The following is a 17602-nucleotide window of genomic DNA, read 5'->3' as shown; positions in this document are numbered from 1 at the left end:
ATGCACTTATCAACAGCTCATAATGCATCTTTGTAGCTACTGGATCTAAAGTGGGAACAGTGTCTTGTTGACATTCATAAACTATTATGCACTCACTGAAGTTAATAATTCTATTAATTATGCACCTATTGCAACATCCAGAAATCGATCATTATTTCAACATTAAAGAATTCTGATGCGTTCTTTTCACTCTAGTATGTTATTATTTTCTTTAGCAAAGGATCATGGGAATCTCATTTCCTCAAAATGGCATACTAAGACAAACATGAGTTATTTGAACTTAAAAAACTTGAGAAGACTGATTCAGAGTTAGCTGCTTTATTCACTCATGATGAGAATTCAGCCTACCAAAGGTGGTGATAACACCACATAAGGACAAATTTCCTTTTCATACTGATTTTTAATGCAACCACTATTGTCAAAAACAGGAAAAAAGGATTGCAAACCCTAATAGTTGAGTCCTAAAGAAAATGACAGATCTGAGTTCATTTGGCTTTTTCAAAAGTTTTGCTACTTAGATTGACTGTTTGGGAATACAGTGTTCCACAAAGCTCCCTGTAACCCATCAGTTTTCTGAAAGTGAGTGACAAAAGTCTCAACATCGGCCAGGCCAGAGGTGGCCAGGTCAGTGTTGCCTTCAGGCCAGTTGCTTAGGTCAAACATGATGGCAGTGGCCTTCAAGACACCCTCATCAGGGTTGCCAAACCGCGTGGTGAGGTTGTCACAGAAGCCATTGATTAGTTTATCTTTCACTTTGTGGAAGTCATCATCATCCAATTGTTTCCTGTTGAGTTTTACAACAGAGAAAGTGTTTCCGGGAAAAGGTCCCACTTCATCCAGGAACTGCTTCAAATGCTGACCTGGGACTGTCTGAAATACAGGAGAAAAAAACTTTCACTGTCATGATTGTTAAACATACACCGTAGCATATTAATTCCTCTCTAGGGAGTTTATTTTGTTTATCTGCATGGCTACAAGACAACCATCTGCAATGTCAGCCCATCCCTCTGAAAGAGAAGGCTCAGAATTAAACCCATAAACACATTTACTGAGTTACTCTCACAATGGTTTAACAAGAGTGATAATAAAACACTCACACACTGAGCCTGATACAAACTTCAATTGCCAAAATGTATGAAATGCTCCTTTAACCTTACTGACGGAGAGGAATGAAGTCAGGCTATGGCGTTAACAAATCAGCAGGAGTTAGCATGAACATGACGCAGCCTATATCCATTAACCTGCTCAACATAACACGCAGCTCATCGATGCTCCTAACACATTCACTGTGATCATCCTGCTTCACACAATGTACTGTCACTCTTGTATCTCAACCATATGCATCTTCACACACATTTTACTCACTTTAACTCACACAGAATGTCATTAGCGACGCACTTAGCTATCAAAGCTATTTCTAGCAGCACCCTCCATGAGCCGCGACACACAAACACACTCTCTTAATCACAGCCAAAGTCAGTGTCTCTGAGTGTCATAGTGACACACTAAGGTTCTGCTAAAACATACTACTGTTATCTGGGTGTTCATTATATTCAGCTTACGTGTCGGAAATTTAGAAACATGACTGGCTGCTAGTTCAAGCATGACCTTCATCTCTGTAGCTTAAGTTGCTAGCCTAATTATTACTGACTGAATGAACTGAGTGCACCTCTTCTGATTAACTGTACCGTCATTATCATAAATATCACAATTTAGAACACACAGTCTCATTTTATAACTTTGTAAGGCCATCATGTACATGGTTAGCTGAGTTGCTAGTGTTAGCTATCGCAAAGAACTAGAACCAGCTAAAAAACAAGCTAGCCTATAGCCTACTTTAACAAACTAACTTACCACAGGGGCAGAAACAGATGAAACCTCCTTGTCAGAGTCCTGAAGCAAAGTGTCGCATCCTACTCCAACTGGAGCAGCACTGGAGGGGCTTGCATCAGTTTTTTCAACCATCTCAGCATTGCTAGGTTCTGTGCTCTGATGTGGAGTGGCGAGCATAGCTGGCGAGTGGCACCTAGCATGACCGTCATGCAGTGAGTTGAGTTCCGATACTCATACGTAATGATGTTGTAAATAACACCCATTTCGATATTGCTTTGACTTTTTTTTTTGCTGTCCCAGAATTGTCCCAGATGCATCTTTGTGTCCCAGTAGCAATTTTTATAGTCCCCGGGATGCCGGGACACCGTTAGTTTTGAGCCCTAAGCATATTAATAATTTATTAACCTTTATACAACACTGTTCCCACTTTAGATCTGGTAGCTGCAAAGGATCATTATTAACTATTAATAACACCTTATTAATTTAATCTGATAGGGTCTTATAGTGACTTATAAACCAGTAATAAAGGTGGTTATCATTCTATAATTAACCCTTGTAAATCATAATTAATGTAAATAGACATCTTATTAATATTTAGGATAGCTTTATAAACTGTTATCAAGTTTCTATAAGTGCTTATAATGCTCCTATATGCAATAATAACTATAGTCTTACTAATGGTATATATAGTCTTACTAATGGTAATAAACATCTTATTCTGTCTTAAAAGTGCTCATTAACTGTTAATTGGTGCTTATTAATCATTAATTGACGCTTATTACAGTACCTTAATATACAGTGTTACCAAATACTTTTGAAATTGGTGCTACATGACCAGAGAAGACTTTGCTTTTGCTCAAGAGGTAGAAAACCTACAATTACCAGAATGCACAGTGCTGCACTAGACCAATAAATGCTCCCACTGGAGGGTGACGTCATGCAATGCAAGCTTGTCCGTCTCACACACTTGAGGCTGGCTGGTAATAAACGATCTTGTATTATAATTTAGCAGTGAGCTAAAATATGTTTCTAAAAACATTTTAGGCAAGAAGTAGGCAACTCAGTTACAGAATCTTGGTTTGTATTTGATTAGTGCTGCCTAGTTTTACCATTTGATATCAGTTTTTTCAATACAGGAAACAGAATGGTGCAGACTTACTGTTTACAAACTCTCACTATTACAGCTCAACAGGGAACTTAAAATGTTTCTGACAATATTTTAGCTGAGAAATAGGCAATACAATAACATAATCTTGGTTTATATTTTATCAGCACTGCCTTCTTTTAGTGTTTGATCTGAGTTTGGGAGAGAGAGAGAGAGAGAGAGAGAGAGAGAGAGAGAGAGAGAGAGAGAGAGAGAGGAGCAGGTCTGTCTCTTGATCCACTTCTATACTTTTTGTGTCCATGGTGGCTGCATATGTGCCTGTACACTGTATATGTTTATTGTATGCACCAGAGTTTTAGAGTGCAAAGTCAGAAACAAAAGTCTACATACAAACACCTATTCACATATCCTGTTGGGATGGCCCTATTCCTATGTCCAATAAAAGAACTAACATACCCATTAAACTATACATGCTAAAGAGACATTTCAGTTGACAACACTGGTATGCAAAAGCCCATAAAGACCAATACCTGCTGAGTATCAGTCTAAACTTAAATGTCCAGTGTGTAAGATTTGATGGGATATAGTGGCATCTAATTTAAGGACTGGAGATTGCAGTGGTAGTGAAATGAACATTCAGTTCACAGGCAACAGCTATGCACAAAAACAAAACAAAACAGAGTAAAATTCATGTATATGTATTCCCTTATTTGGCTTAAAGCTTATTGTGATTGTGATAATTAGATCTAATATATCAAATATCCAATTAATTATAATATATGAATCACATGAATCATCTAAAAATGAAAAAAATTATCATAGACTAGTACACAGAAAAACTAGAATTACTGCCTGCAGTTGTATGCCTCCGTGCACCAGTCAAGTTGCACTTACCATTTACATCCATGTCTGTGAAAACATGGATGCTTTACACACATCCGGAAGCACAGAGGATCTATACAATCAACACAGTTTCAAGGTGGACATACATGATTAGTGTCACCAACTCAGTATCTGACCAAATGTCTCCTCTTTTGTTCCTGAGATATGATGTTGAGTAATGGCCAGAAAAGTGTTTTTGAAGAGCATTATAATGTCACAGTGAAGCTGACCTTTGACCTTTTGGATATTAAATATCAGAACGTCATCATTTTATCTTATTAGACATTTGTGTGAAATTTTGTTATAATCAGCATATGTATTCTTGAGTTATGGCCAATAACATGTTTTGTGAGGTCAACGGAACCTTGACATTCGACTACCAAAATTTAATCAGTTCATCCGTCAGTCCAAGTGAATGTCTGTACTAAATTTGAAGGAAAACCCTCAAGGTGTTCTTGAGATATCACATTCCTGAAAATGAGACAGGTGCTAAGTCACCGTGACCTGGAGCTCTGATTAATTTATACTTTTATCCTCTTAGACATTTGTGTGATGTTTCGTCATCATTAGCATATGATATATTCTTGAGTTATTCTTGAGCAAAATCATGTTTTGTGAGGTCACAGTGACTTTGACCTTTGACCACCAAATTCTAAATTTCACCAAGTTCATTGGTGAGTCCAAGCGAATGTTTGTGCCAAAAATGATAAAATTCCCTGGAGGTGTTCTTGAGATATTGCGTTTAAAAGAATGAGAAAGATAAGTCAAAGTGACCTTGACCTTGGGAGTGCTGCTGTGGCTGTGCTGCGGCCATGCTGCCTGCTCTCTCCGGTTTTACGCCAGGCTCGGCTCCTTTCAAAGACTCCTTGCGAAGCACTCCTCCGGGGTTTTTTCTGACCTAATTGTATTGCGGAGTTTTGCACAGAGCAGACCGGATCTTTGCTCTCAAACCTCAAAAAAATGTGATGGCACAACAGTCTCCTTCACTACATTATTCTATGCTTTCTTTTGATTTTCACATTGGCTAGTCATCCTGTTTAATTTGTCTTCTGATTAAATCAGAACCGTTGAAATAAGTTGTAGGAAGCCTCTGCAAGTAATTGGTTGTTGGCAGACACTTTGTGCTGCAATAAAATGGTTAATCAGCAGTGCCGGCCTGAATAGAATATAATGTCTATAGCCTTACTGTTGTGTGTACAGCCTTACAGACTCAGAGGGATGCGCTCAAGCCTGCCGTGCGCACAAGCTCAGTTGGTAGGATACTATATTTTCACATTTTTAACAATGCAATTTAAAAGTTTTGATTTTTATTGATAACCTACATTTACCAACAACAAACAGACTACATTTAGCACCAAAAAAATATGTTAAAAAAAAAAAACTAAATTAAAAAAAAGAATATCGAATACCAAATTTTTACAACGAATACCTACCCATAGAAACGAATATTCGAATATCTGAATATTTGGGTACAGCCCTACAGATTTGAAGTCTCAAAAGTCTTACCTTTCAACAGGTACCAGATTTATGGATGTAGCCCTTATAGTTCTGGAGATATACTCATTTTTATATGTGTATGGTGTTTCAGGTGGAATGTCCATAAAACATGAAAGGTTTATTCACATCAAGATCCCTATGCCTATGGTAATAATAACCATATGATTCACCTGCAAGACTGATATTTCTGAATTTAAGGAAAATGAAAACATACTCACAAAACAAATCAACACTTTTTACTTTTGAAGCAATCATTTGAACAACGAACTAGAAAAAATAGATTATGATCCTTATGTCAAAGAACATGGAGCACACTAGTACAGTATTTAAGTATTTCAAGGTCCTACTCAAGATCAGTCGTCAGTTTCTGAGTCAGTCAGTCAACCGCATAAAAGGCTGAGATTTGCAGTTTAATGTGGATGAATATAAATGTGTGTGCCTGTGAACGTGACTGCCTCTCCTACAGTGTGCAGAGTTAGTCGACATTATGCCCACAAGCTATCCTGGTGTGTGCAGCACATACAGTGGTGGAAAAAAGTTTTCGGACACCCCATGCATTTGTGAAATATTGCAGTAAGAATCACTCTTAGGTCTTCAAGTGCAATTTCTTTTAGTACAGTCACAGCCAAAATACTAAATAAATCCTAAAAAAGCCATTAAAAACTTAAAATTAATTGGTTCCATAAAAATACATAAGAAATTTTGAGTATTGGGTCATTTTGGTACCAGTGATGAAGGTCGTTCTTTTTATTAAAAGACACAATTTTTGTTGCCAAGCTTCGTGTCTACATAAAGCCAGCACATTTGAAAGTTCTTCAGACACAAAAATGGCTAAAACAAGGAACCTAACACAGGAAACACGCCTGAAGATAAAGATTCTCAGCCAGGAAGGGTACAGCTGCCACCAGATAGCCAGGAAGTGCAGATGCAGTCCTTCAGCAGTTGGATACACTCTGCAGAAATACAGACGAACCAACAGCTTGGAAGACAAACCAAGATCTGGGCATCCAAGGGTTTCTTCAGCAAGAAATGACCGCATCCTGATCCGCATGTGCAGGCAAAACCGCCAAATGACATCACAGGAGCTTCAGCAGCAGTGGTCAAACCAAACTGGTGTCCAGTGTTCCACCCGCACTGTACGTGGCCGACTTTTAGATCATGGCTTAAGGTCCTACAAGGCTATCAAGAAGCCCCTGATCAATGAGAGACAGAGGTTAGCCCGGCGTCGTTGGGCCCAGGCACACAATAACTGGACAGCCAGGAACTGGAAGAAGATTTTGTGGTCAGATGAGTCCAGTTTCCAGCTTTATCTTCCTCCTACTAATGTGAGGGTACGCAGAAGGCCAGGCGAGCATTATCTCCAGCATGTACAGTACCTACTGTCAAGCATGGTGGAGGCAGTATCATGGTTTGGGGATGCATGAGTGCTGCTGGTGTTGGTCATCTCACTGTCTGTGATGGCACATTGAACTCTACCAAGTATTGTACCATTCTCGAAACCCACATGCTCCCTTCTGCACATGCACTGTTCTGTCGAGGTAAAAACTGGATGTTTCAACAAGATAATGCCCCTTGCCACACATCCAAGGCCAGTAGAACTTGGCTGCAGGAGCACAGTATCCAGGTCTTAGAGTGGCCAGCTCAATCCCCGGACATGAGCCCCATTGAAAATTTGTGGTGGATTATCAAAAGGTCTGTTTCAAAGCATAAACCAAAGAATTTAGAAGAATTAAAAGCAGTAATTCAAGAAGAATGGGACAAGATTACCCCTCAACAGTGTGAAAGGCTTGTGGGGAACATGCCAGCCAGGATTAGAGCTCTACTACGTGCCAATGGCAGGACTACTAAATATTAATTTGATGATGTGATGGTTTATTTATTTTTTGTTCAGTTTTGAACACATTCTCTGTTATTTGTTGACTTTGATACCGACAATGTTGAGAACTGACATATTGAAACTGTCAAGAATTTAGTTTTGTTAGTTTTTCTTGTAAACAATAAACAAAAAAATATAATTTGTATTTGTTTGTATCTGTCTAATGCAGCCACACCTTTTGAAACACAAAAAAGATTTTTCCACAAATATTTCATGATAATATTTGAGATTGTGTAAAATTTTAAGGGTGTCCAAAAACTTTTTTCCACCACTGTATGGTCACGTGACCACCCGGCGTGCAGCAGTGACCAACATAGCCACTGTAGAAGAGCATGAGCATGACCATGAACAGGGTGAGTTGGTGGCGGAAAAAACCCCAAATGTCTGTTATATGGCGATACTTTGAGTTCTGGTACGGCGACGTTGAACAGAAAGACTTGCTGTGTAAAACTCTACAAGGTAAAGTTGCCACTTCCCGCGGCAACACGACCAATCTATATCAACACTCGAGACAGCACAAAGGAAAGTACGAAGAATGCATGCGAGAGAGAGCCAAGCCAAGTAATGTTAGAGACAAAGAGACAACTGAAAGCTGCCAGAGCCTCATAAGACAACAACAAAGCACAATTACGCGAACATTTGTAAGTGTCACGCCATACGACAAGACCTCGAAGAGACATGGGGAAATCACGGACTCTGTAACAAACTATATGATAACAAATGAAAAATTGAGCACAGTTTTGCATGGGTTCGGCCCACCTGACATGCTGCTGAGTTGTGCAATTGTCTATTCACGTACTGGAATTTGTCATTTACGTGACAACGCCTGAATGCAACACAGGCTCCGCTCCAACTGAGTGGGTGTACAGTGTTGTGCTGCGCTGCTGTGTGAGCAGCCGTTTGACTGTGTGTAACAGCAGTCTGTTGATGGTCATTTACACACTGTCCATATGAAATAACTATGTCAGGTCAGGCCAGTGCCCCCCTAATATAATGGTAGGGGAAACACTGAATCAAGCAAGAAGACTTGTAATACCATTTAGGCCTATTTATTATATTGTAATCGCAATCGCAATTGCAAATCACGATTCTGTCCACCAAAATCGCAATCGTACATTTTTCTCAAACTGTGCAGCATTAATCTGTGATCGTCATGTCAAGGTCATCCTCTTGGGGTTGATTGTCACATGTTTGCAACTTGCACAGGTTGGTACATTTCAAGCCATTGCTCATGCACTGGCATTCCGGAAGCTTGCATCTACAACTGCAGTTGCAGGACAGCAGCTGCAGCACTGCCAGCACTGAGTAATGTTATGTGCTTGCATAAGATTTCTGCTCAGTCATTCTAACAAAACCATAATGATCTTGTTTTCTTCACATAGAGGATAACTGTGGCCAGGAGGCAGGACATGACACAGCAGGAGAGTGAAGAGCTGGAGGAACAGGTTTGTTGATAATTCTATGTGTTGGGTTAAGACAGTTTTCTTTTTCAGTTGGCCTAATACAGCTCATTATGTCAGTGCACATGAGGCAAATTAGTTTATTATAGACTTTTTTTTGTTTTTGTAGTGGAAAGAAGAGAGAATGAAGTAGCAGCAGGGCAAGATAGTGCTGAAGAATATAGTGCAGAGGAAACAAGCATCCCAGATCCTGATGGCCCAAATTACCAGGGAGAGAGCAGTAATGATCAAGATATCCCTGAATGCTGGACATCTAACATGTTCAGAGAGAAAACTAAGCAATATCCATGGCTAATATGCCAAAACAAAAAACTTGGGTGCCTAACTTGCCAGAAGATAAAAGCAGTTGGGCCAAATGCTGGTGGGAGCCAGGTGCATATTGCTGACGAGTGGTCTAAAGTTAAAGTGACAGCCTATGGTGCAACCAGAGCAGCACAGCTGCAGTCTCTTTGGAAGAAGACACACAAGCATAGAACAGCAGACTATCACCAAGCAGCTGAGAAAACTATGGAAACAGCAAAAGAAAAAAGAATGGAAACCTTGACTTCTTATATGCAGAGGGATCATTTCTTAACCACTGATCGGGTATTTTGCAGTTTACAAGATTGTGAAATCTGCAAGGCCTTTCACAGATCTACCAAGTGATATTGATCTGCAAGTCTTGAATGGACTTGACATGGGAAGAACTTTACATTCAGACTATTCCTGTGCAACAATCAGCCGACACATAGCAAGTGAAATGAGAAAGAGAGTAGTCAGAAAGGTCCTTCAAAGTGGAACAAAGTTTTCTGTTTTGATAGATGAATCTACAACTGACAATAAAAAATCAGTTTTGATCATTTATATTAGAGCAAGCCTAGGAATGAGTGAACATTCTTCTTGGACCTAGTTGAGCTTTCTGCTACCAATGCAGAAGGATTTTATCAAGCTCTGATGAATAACCTCTGACACCATGGCGTCTCGGAAGTTATTATGAAGGAGCGCTTTGTTTGCTTTGCTTCAGACGGAGCTTCTGTCATGCTAGGAAGTAAATCAGGTGTTGCAGCTAAAATTGTAGAAAGGTTTCCCAACGTGATGGTGTGGCACTGCATGAACCACCGTCCTGAGTTGAGTGTTGGAGATGCTGTAGATGAAATTGCAGGGATGAATGAGTTCCAGTTTTTCTTTGACAAAGTGTACAGTCTCTATCATGCATCCACCAAAAACCGCTGTGAGCTCACTGAATGCTGTGAGGAACTTGCAATACAGTGTCTGAACATAGGGAGAATTCTCAGCACTAGATGGGTGGCATCCAGTTATAGGACCATTAAAGCTGTATGGCAGCAGTACCCAGCACTACACAAATACTCTTCTGATGCCTCAGTTGATCCTAAAAGAAGCTCAACAGAGAGATGCATGTTTAGTGGTTTAGCAAATCGCCTTTCTAATGTAACCTTTGTCCAGAATCTTGGGGTCATGTATGATGCTTTAGAAGAGTTGTCTGAATTCTCTCTCTCCTTCAAGACAGAAACGTGACTCTCCCCAAGGCCGAAACAAGTCTCAGTTGGCAGGTCCGTGTGTTAAAGTCAATGGCCGAGCAACATGGACCAAGGGCAGAAGTTCCACTGAAGAATAGTTCAAGGTACAGCAGAGAAATAAACCACCAACAGTTTTTCATGCCTTGGCTGCTAGTATTGAGACAAGAATGGGCTGCCTGCCTCGTAAACAGAGGAGCTTTCTTAACAGCATCAAAGTGCTGCAGCCATCTAGCTGGCCAGATGCGTGTGGGGTCCGTTATGCCAAAAAGGAAATACAGGAACTCTGCTCCTTTTTCAACCTTGATAATGGCAGACAAATTCAAAGAGGGATGAGGGAATATATTGACATGGTCAGACTCAAAACTGTTGATGAAATGATTTCAGCACCAGAAGAGCTGAAACCCCTCCTGCAAGCAGTGAACACTCTGGTAATCTCCACAGCAGAGTGTGAATGTGGGTTTAGTCAGATGAACATTTTAACCACAACTAGAAGCTCCATAGAGGTAAAAAGCACGTCAGCCTTACTTTTCATCAAGTGTGAGAAAGTTCAGACCAGATGTGTATGTCAAGTCTTGGCTACAAAGCCATTGCTTAGTTAATGATCTGAAAGCAAGGGCAAGAAATATTGAAAACAAAAAGCATGACTATGAAAATCTCTGGAAACTTTTATGAGATAGGGGAGAGTGGGGTAGGCAGCCATAGAATGTGTTCTATGTATTTTGTATTATTTGAATTTTTAATATATTTTCATATTTTAAGTTTCAATTTGCACTCCATGCCCTGAAGTTGGGAATTTTAACCCACAATATTTGTATTTGTATGAACTTTAAACTGCAATAAAATAAAGATAAATATTTTTCCCAGTTCTTTTTCATTTTTTTCATGAAGGGGTTCTTGTTTAATTTATATGATTTAATTAATCACAATTAAAAATTAACCCTTAGATACCAGTTTTGATCATATACCACTAACTGCTTTTTTGAAAAATACACTATAATTCAATATTCTAAAAGAAAAATTGACTTTAATTATTATTAGCATCACCGGTTGACCCATCTGAAGAAATTACTTTGCACTTGTCCTGTGCATTTGACCCTAACTATGTAAGAGCAGTGGTGCTATGGCAGACCCTCTGCACTGTCATCAGCACAAATTATGTCCCCATGTGATAAAATCCACCATCCCCCCGATTTTTTTTTTTTTTTTTTTACAACTTGAGTACTGATGATAACCATCACTAAGCTACCACTCTGCAATGGCTATCATGACAAATTGTGAACTAGAGATGTGTAGCAAGTCAAAAAAGCAAACTAGAAATTGCCCACCCATTTTGTTGTCGTGGGTCAGTTTTGGGGTCTTGACTCATGGACTAATTGAAAACTTACGTTTTGTTACCTGCCAGCTAGTATTTGTGCCCACGCTATGAGAACCCTGTCCTCCTGCCCACAGCTCTCCTGAGAGGATTGACAGTATGTACAGCAGCCTCATGAGCTTCACTGTGTGCTCAGTTCTATCTGCATGATACATGTGACTTAAGTTTCTCATTCAGTATTGATAGTGCTTTGCAACCAGCAACACGCTGTCATCTCCGGGCCATTACACACACACTGTCACCACTGTGAGAGCCGATATGTATGCTGCTAGCTTCTGTGCTCAGGCTCTCCTCTTATTTGTTCCTGCCTGCTGTCCCCGATTTTAACAGTGCATTATTATCTCATCTGCTCTGTCACAGCAGCAGTTATGTGAGTGGAGTCTTTAACCCTGACAAGGGGGCTTGGAGCAGGAAGTATTTGATCCTTTACTCTAGTCAAAGTAACTAATACCACCCTGTAAAAAATACTGTGTTACAAGTTAAATTCCTGCATTTAAAATGTTACTTAAGTAAAAGTATGTAAGTATAATCAGGAAAATGTACTGAAAGTATTACAAGTAAAAGTACTTTAAAAATGTCACTGTGACTGTTGTAATCTACTACTACAGTATATAAGATCTAATTCATGCATTAATGTAAAAGCAAGATTTTGCTGTTAGAGTTGGTTGAGGTTGGTTGGTTGGTTGGTTGAGCTGAATTTGAACTATTAACTAATGACTATTTTCATAATGAGTTAATCTGCTGATTATTTTTTCCCATTAATCAATTGATTGTTTGGTTTGTAAAAATTCTGGAAACATAAAAAATATTAAATAATAAAAAGCAAAAGCAGCAAAAAAAAAAATCCTCACATTTATGAATTTGGAACCGTGAGATGTTTCTGCATTAAAAACGACTTAGAAAATAAATTTGCCACTATATTGATAATCATCTGTCAATTCAATAACTAACTCATGGTTTTGCGATTTTAACACATAAATTAAGCATTCTGGTGTACTTAAGAAAAAAGACAGCCATTGCTTCAAGTAAAAAAAAAAAAAAAAAAAAAAAAAGATTAAAAAAAAAGAATACCACTAAAGCTGTGGCTTGCAAGCAAAAACAGACACTACTTCTTTTGCCCTGGACAAGCCTTTCAAGGCCTGTTTCCTGTTTCACCATGTCATGTGCCTCTTTCAGGCCACACTTTTTCCATCACTTGTGCCCTTTAGGTGAAAAGAAAAAAAAAAAAACACAGATAACAAATAAAAACAAAAATGACATTTATTTACAATTAATGGCACTAAACAAGCTGTGGCTTGTGAGCACATGAGCAAAAACCAGCCACTATTTCTTTAATCTTTTGGCCTGGACAAGCCTTTCAAAGGCCGGTTTCCTCTGTTTTGCCATGTGCCTCTTTCAGGCCACACTTTCTTTTTCCACCTCTTGTGCCCTATTCTCAGCAGCACTGGTGGATGGCTGGCAGTCAAACTCCACCCTCCTCCCCCATCTGATAGCATCTTCCTCTTTAAGCTCTCTCATTCTGGAAAAGAATTGATCAAATATTATTGGCTGGGTCACGGCTCCTTTTGCATTATCACAAACCATTCATTGTATGCCAATCCCAACTGCATCGTCCACGTTACATGATCCACTAGAGCAGGTCTTTGGATTCAATCTATTTAACCTAGAGCAGACAGGAACTGCCCATTGGTCCGACATCCCATTGTTCCGACCATATTAAACCCATTGTTCCGAAGTCCGTTCCAAAATCATCATGATGCCCTGTGGTTAAGGTCTGGTTAGGTTTAGGCACAAAAAACACTTGGTTAGGGTTAGGAAAAGATCATGGTGTGGGTTAAAATGAAAAAGAAAGTGACAATCACATAAGCTGTGAGCCTGCTTCGCCTCAAGCCTTTCCCAGCTGACCCAGAGCCGGTCGCGGCGCACCATCAAGGTAGAAATACGCCCGCCGGGAGCCGTTCAGCACGGTGGACTGTCGGACTAATGGGATGTCGGACCAATGGGCTGTCGGACCAATGACATGGACCCGAGCAGACATGGGTGTATTTTGATTCATTATGTGTTCGTTTTCAATTCCCTTATATCTCATGACAACAGCACACATTAAACCAGTTAACAATTCGGATGCAGTGGAGACAGCCTTTCGAAAATTATTTTTGCGTCTGTCTAGGTGACTATAACATTGACACAATTCACTGATAGAGATGAGCTAATCACAATTACGTTAAACATGAGAAAATGGATCACGACACACTCTAGGAACTTCTTATTTCCTGACTTCAGCAACTAAATACTTATACCCAATTTAAACAGCATATTATATCATTGACAGATAACGAAACTTACCTCAGAGCTAACGCCGGTGTCCACTGCACTGAAGTAAGTATGCTAGGTAACGCAGCAGGAGAACTCCATCGAAAGGTTGCAACTTGCCTCCATCCAAAGCAAAATCCTTGTCTTGATTGGCCACAAAAACTGGCACAATGCGTTCCATCAAAGGTGAAGATTCTGATAGTCCAATCATGTAACACTCTATGAGCTTTGATTCTATGGGTCCAGCGCCAGGTAGATGTTCTCTCTGGTGCTCTGTGGCCTATGAGTCGGATGACGTAGGCCTATGAACTCTCCCCTGTGAACTCTCGCCGAAAAGCGAGTAGTTTGCAGGTATGCACACCTCTGGTTATCCGTATTATTAAATTCTTAGTGGTTTTAAGCATAACTTGGTGTGCTACTTCTGCTCCATCTTCAAATACCAAATATACACTGTTAGGCATTAGTGGTGGGAATCACTAGAGGATCCACAATACGATATTATCACGACACTTAAGTCACGACACATTATTGCAATTTTAAATATGTTGCGATATACTGCAATTTATTACCTTTTTTCAACTGAATATTACGTCCCCAATGGAAAACTTTGTCAGCATCTGTTTTATATTATTCTAGTAGGCTACCAAAAGTTTAATTTGTATTTGTCATATTAATAATTTATATATTTAAAAACACTTGGCACCGTGTGACAATACAATACTGCAATAAAATATCACAATGTGATGCTGTATTGATTTTTTCCCCCATTCCTACTAGGCATGCGCTGCCAGTATACCTTATCTCGCAATTGAACAACTTCATTTCTTGGAGAGAGAGATTTCCGCCTGTGAAGCAGGTCTGAGGACATGCCCCACATGAGAAAATCCTTAAATACGTATATATATATATATATATATATACACAGCGGGTAAAATAAATATTGAACACGTCACCATTTTTCTCAGTAAATATATTTCTAAAGGTGCTATTGTCATGAAATTTTCACCAGATGTCGGTAACAACCCATGCAATCCACACATGCAAAGAAATCAAACCATAGATGTCCATAAATTAAGTTATGTGTGATAATGTGAAATGACACAGGGAAAAAGTATTGAACACATGACGAAAGGGAGGTGCAAAAAGGCATGGAAAGCCAAGACACCAGCTGAAATCTATCAGTAATTAGAAAGCAATCCTGCCACTTGTCAGTGCAAATTAATATCAGCTGGTTCAGTCCCAAATGATGGCCTATAAAAAGGTGTCTCATTACCAAGGTGTCACACAAGAAGCATCTCATGATGGGTAAAACCAAAGAGCTGTCTCAAGACCTTCGCAACCTTATTGTTGCAAAGCATACTGATGGTATTGGTTACAGAAGGATTTCTAAACTTCTGAATGTTCCAGTGAGCACTGTTGGGGCCATAATCCGGAAGTGGAAAGAACATCATTTCACCATAAACCAGCCACGACCAGGTGCTCCTCACAAGATTTCTGACAGAGGAATGAAAAGAATTATCAGAAGAGTTGTCCAAGAGCCAAGGACCACTTGTGGAGAGCTTCAGAAAGACCTAGAATTAGCAGGTACAGTCAAAGAAAACAATAAGTAATGCACTGAACCGCCATGGCCTGTATGCACGCTCACCACGCAAGACTCCATTGCTGAAGAAAAAGCATGCTGAAGCACGTTTAAAGTTTGCTGCACAACATTTAGACAAGCCTGTGAAATACTGGGAGAATATAGTCTGGTCAGATGAGACCAAAATTGAACTCTTTGGATGCCATAATACACACCATGTTTGAAGGTCAAATGGCACTGCACATCACCCCAAAAACACCATACCAACAGTGAAGTTTGGAGGTGGGAACATCATGGTGTGGGGCTGTTTTTCAGCATACGGCACTGGCAAACTTCATATAATTGAAGGAAGGATGAATGGAAAAATGTACCGAGACATTCTTGATAAAAATCTGCTGCCATCTACCAGGATGATGAAGATGAAACGAGGGTGGACATTTCACTAAGACAATGATCCCAAACACACAGCCAAGGAAACTCTCAATTGGTTTCAGAGAAAGAAAATAAAGCTGCTAGAATGGCCCAGCCAATCACCTGACTTGAATCCAATAGAAAATCTGTGGAAAGAACTAAAGATCAGAGTTCACAGAAGAGGCCCACGGAAACTTCAAGATTTGAAGACTGTTTGTCTTGAAGCTGTCATTACCAACAAAGGCTTTTGTACGAAGTATTAAATAAATTTCAGTAAGCGTGTTCAATACTTTTTCCCTGTGTCATTCCATTTTATTACACATAACTTTAATTTCTGAAATTATTTATTTTGGTTTCTTTGCATGCGTGGATTGCATGGGTTGTTACTGACATCTGGTGAAAATTTCATGATAATAGCACCTTTAGAAATATATTTACTGAGAAAAATGGTGACGTGTTCAATATTTATTTTACCCGCTGTATATATGTATGTATATATATATAGCGAAAAAGACGAACGATAGCAAACAAAGACGAACTATAGAGAAAAAACGGCAAAAAACATGGAGAAAACATGGCAAAAACTGCTCCAGAACTACTCCAAAAGTGTCAGAAACAACACTAATACATTGCTACGACACTCACAAGCTGTACTCGCTTTGATCCGCTGATGCTCTCCTACTTGGCTGACTTCCAACCTCTCCCCCACAGGCACTCCTGCCACTACTGTATATCACTGGAAAGGTCCGCTTCTCAGCTTTCAGAATCCGTTGGAATTACGTTGATAGCGTGAATGATCGAGTTACAGTATATTTGAAAAATGCATGTCTTTCCTGTTGCCGGCGACAGCTTCGGCTAACTAGCTAGCTTGCATTACAGGTAAGACACATACAACACACTAGAAAGTAGGACTAACTTTCGTTCAGTTAACATTATTTGACTCGTGAGTGGTGGCACTGGAGCCCTAGCAGTAGCGTACCTCCTGTTGGGAAGACATTTTCATTCTTTTGCCCAACCAACAACTTAAAATTGTTGGTTGGGCTTTCTTTTTCCCTTGGACCCTCTTCATACCACCACTGTTATGTGTGTTATAAATAAGAGAGATTTAGCCCAGATTCTGTACTGTTAAGTACTGATATTTCCGAGTTTTAGTGAAATGTTAAGTTAAGTGCTGGTTTTCCTGAGTGTCTGCGAATGCGTCTCGTGAGTGAGATGCTGCAGCAGGCGGGTAGGTGTGCGTTTCTCTCGGAAAAACAAGACGGCGGCACTCGTGTGGATAGTGAACTTTTCTGTTAGGCTGTTGTTGTTTTTGCCGTGGCTAAGGCCCACAGTAGCCTGTGTGACAACCAGAAATAAATCACCAGCTAAACCGGCTAACGTCTCTGCGTGTGGTTATTGAGGGACGTTACAATACATACACGGGGAGAGGATGGAGGGACGCACAGGTCTGAGGTGGGCAAAACCAAATCTCAGAGCGGGGGGGCACAGACAAACGTCACTATTTTTTACTGCTAAATTGAGAAAATCTACCACATTGTCGTGTTTATAATACTTGAAGCCGCTACAAGGAACTTTAAACTGGATATGCAAAAGTCTCTCGTTTCTGCTGATGTCTGTGTGTGACCTACAACAGCAAATGAGACCACTGGTGTGAAGATAAGCTATTTCTATAGTGTATATCCATACCTTTAGGAAACTGTGTCTGGGTCCGCCCCAGGTCACTTCCAGGACGAAGCGATTTACGGCACTCAGACGGC

The 17602-nt window shown here is 39.9% G+C and overlaps 1 protein-coding gene across 1 annotated transcript in view; it reads right to left on the bottom strand.

Annotated features, from left to right (window-relative positions):
- The window catches only part of tmtc1 (transmembrane O-mannosyltransferase targeting cadherins 1), a 301187-nt gene that overhangs the window by 112506 nt on the left and 171079 nt on the right, over nt 1-17602 (bottom strand). The window lies entirely within an intron of this gene.

This window comes from Epinephelus fuscoguttatus, linkage group LG22 (genome assembly GCF_011397635.1).
Source record: "Epinephelus fuscoguttatus linkage group LG22, E.fuscoguttatus.final_Chr_v1".
NCBI classification, from domain to species: Eukaryota; Metazoa; Chordata; class Actinopteri; order Perciformes; family Serranidae; genus Epinephelus; species Epinephelus fuscoguttatus.
This window is presented reverse-complemented; position numbering and strand designations above follow the sequence as displayed.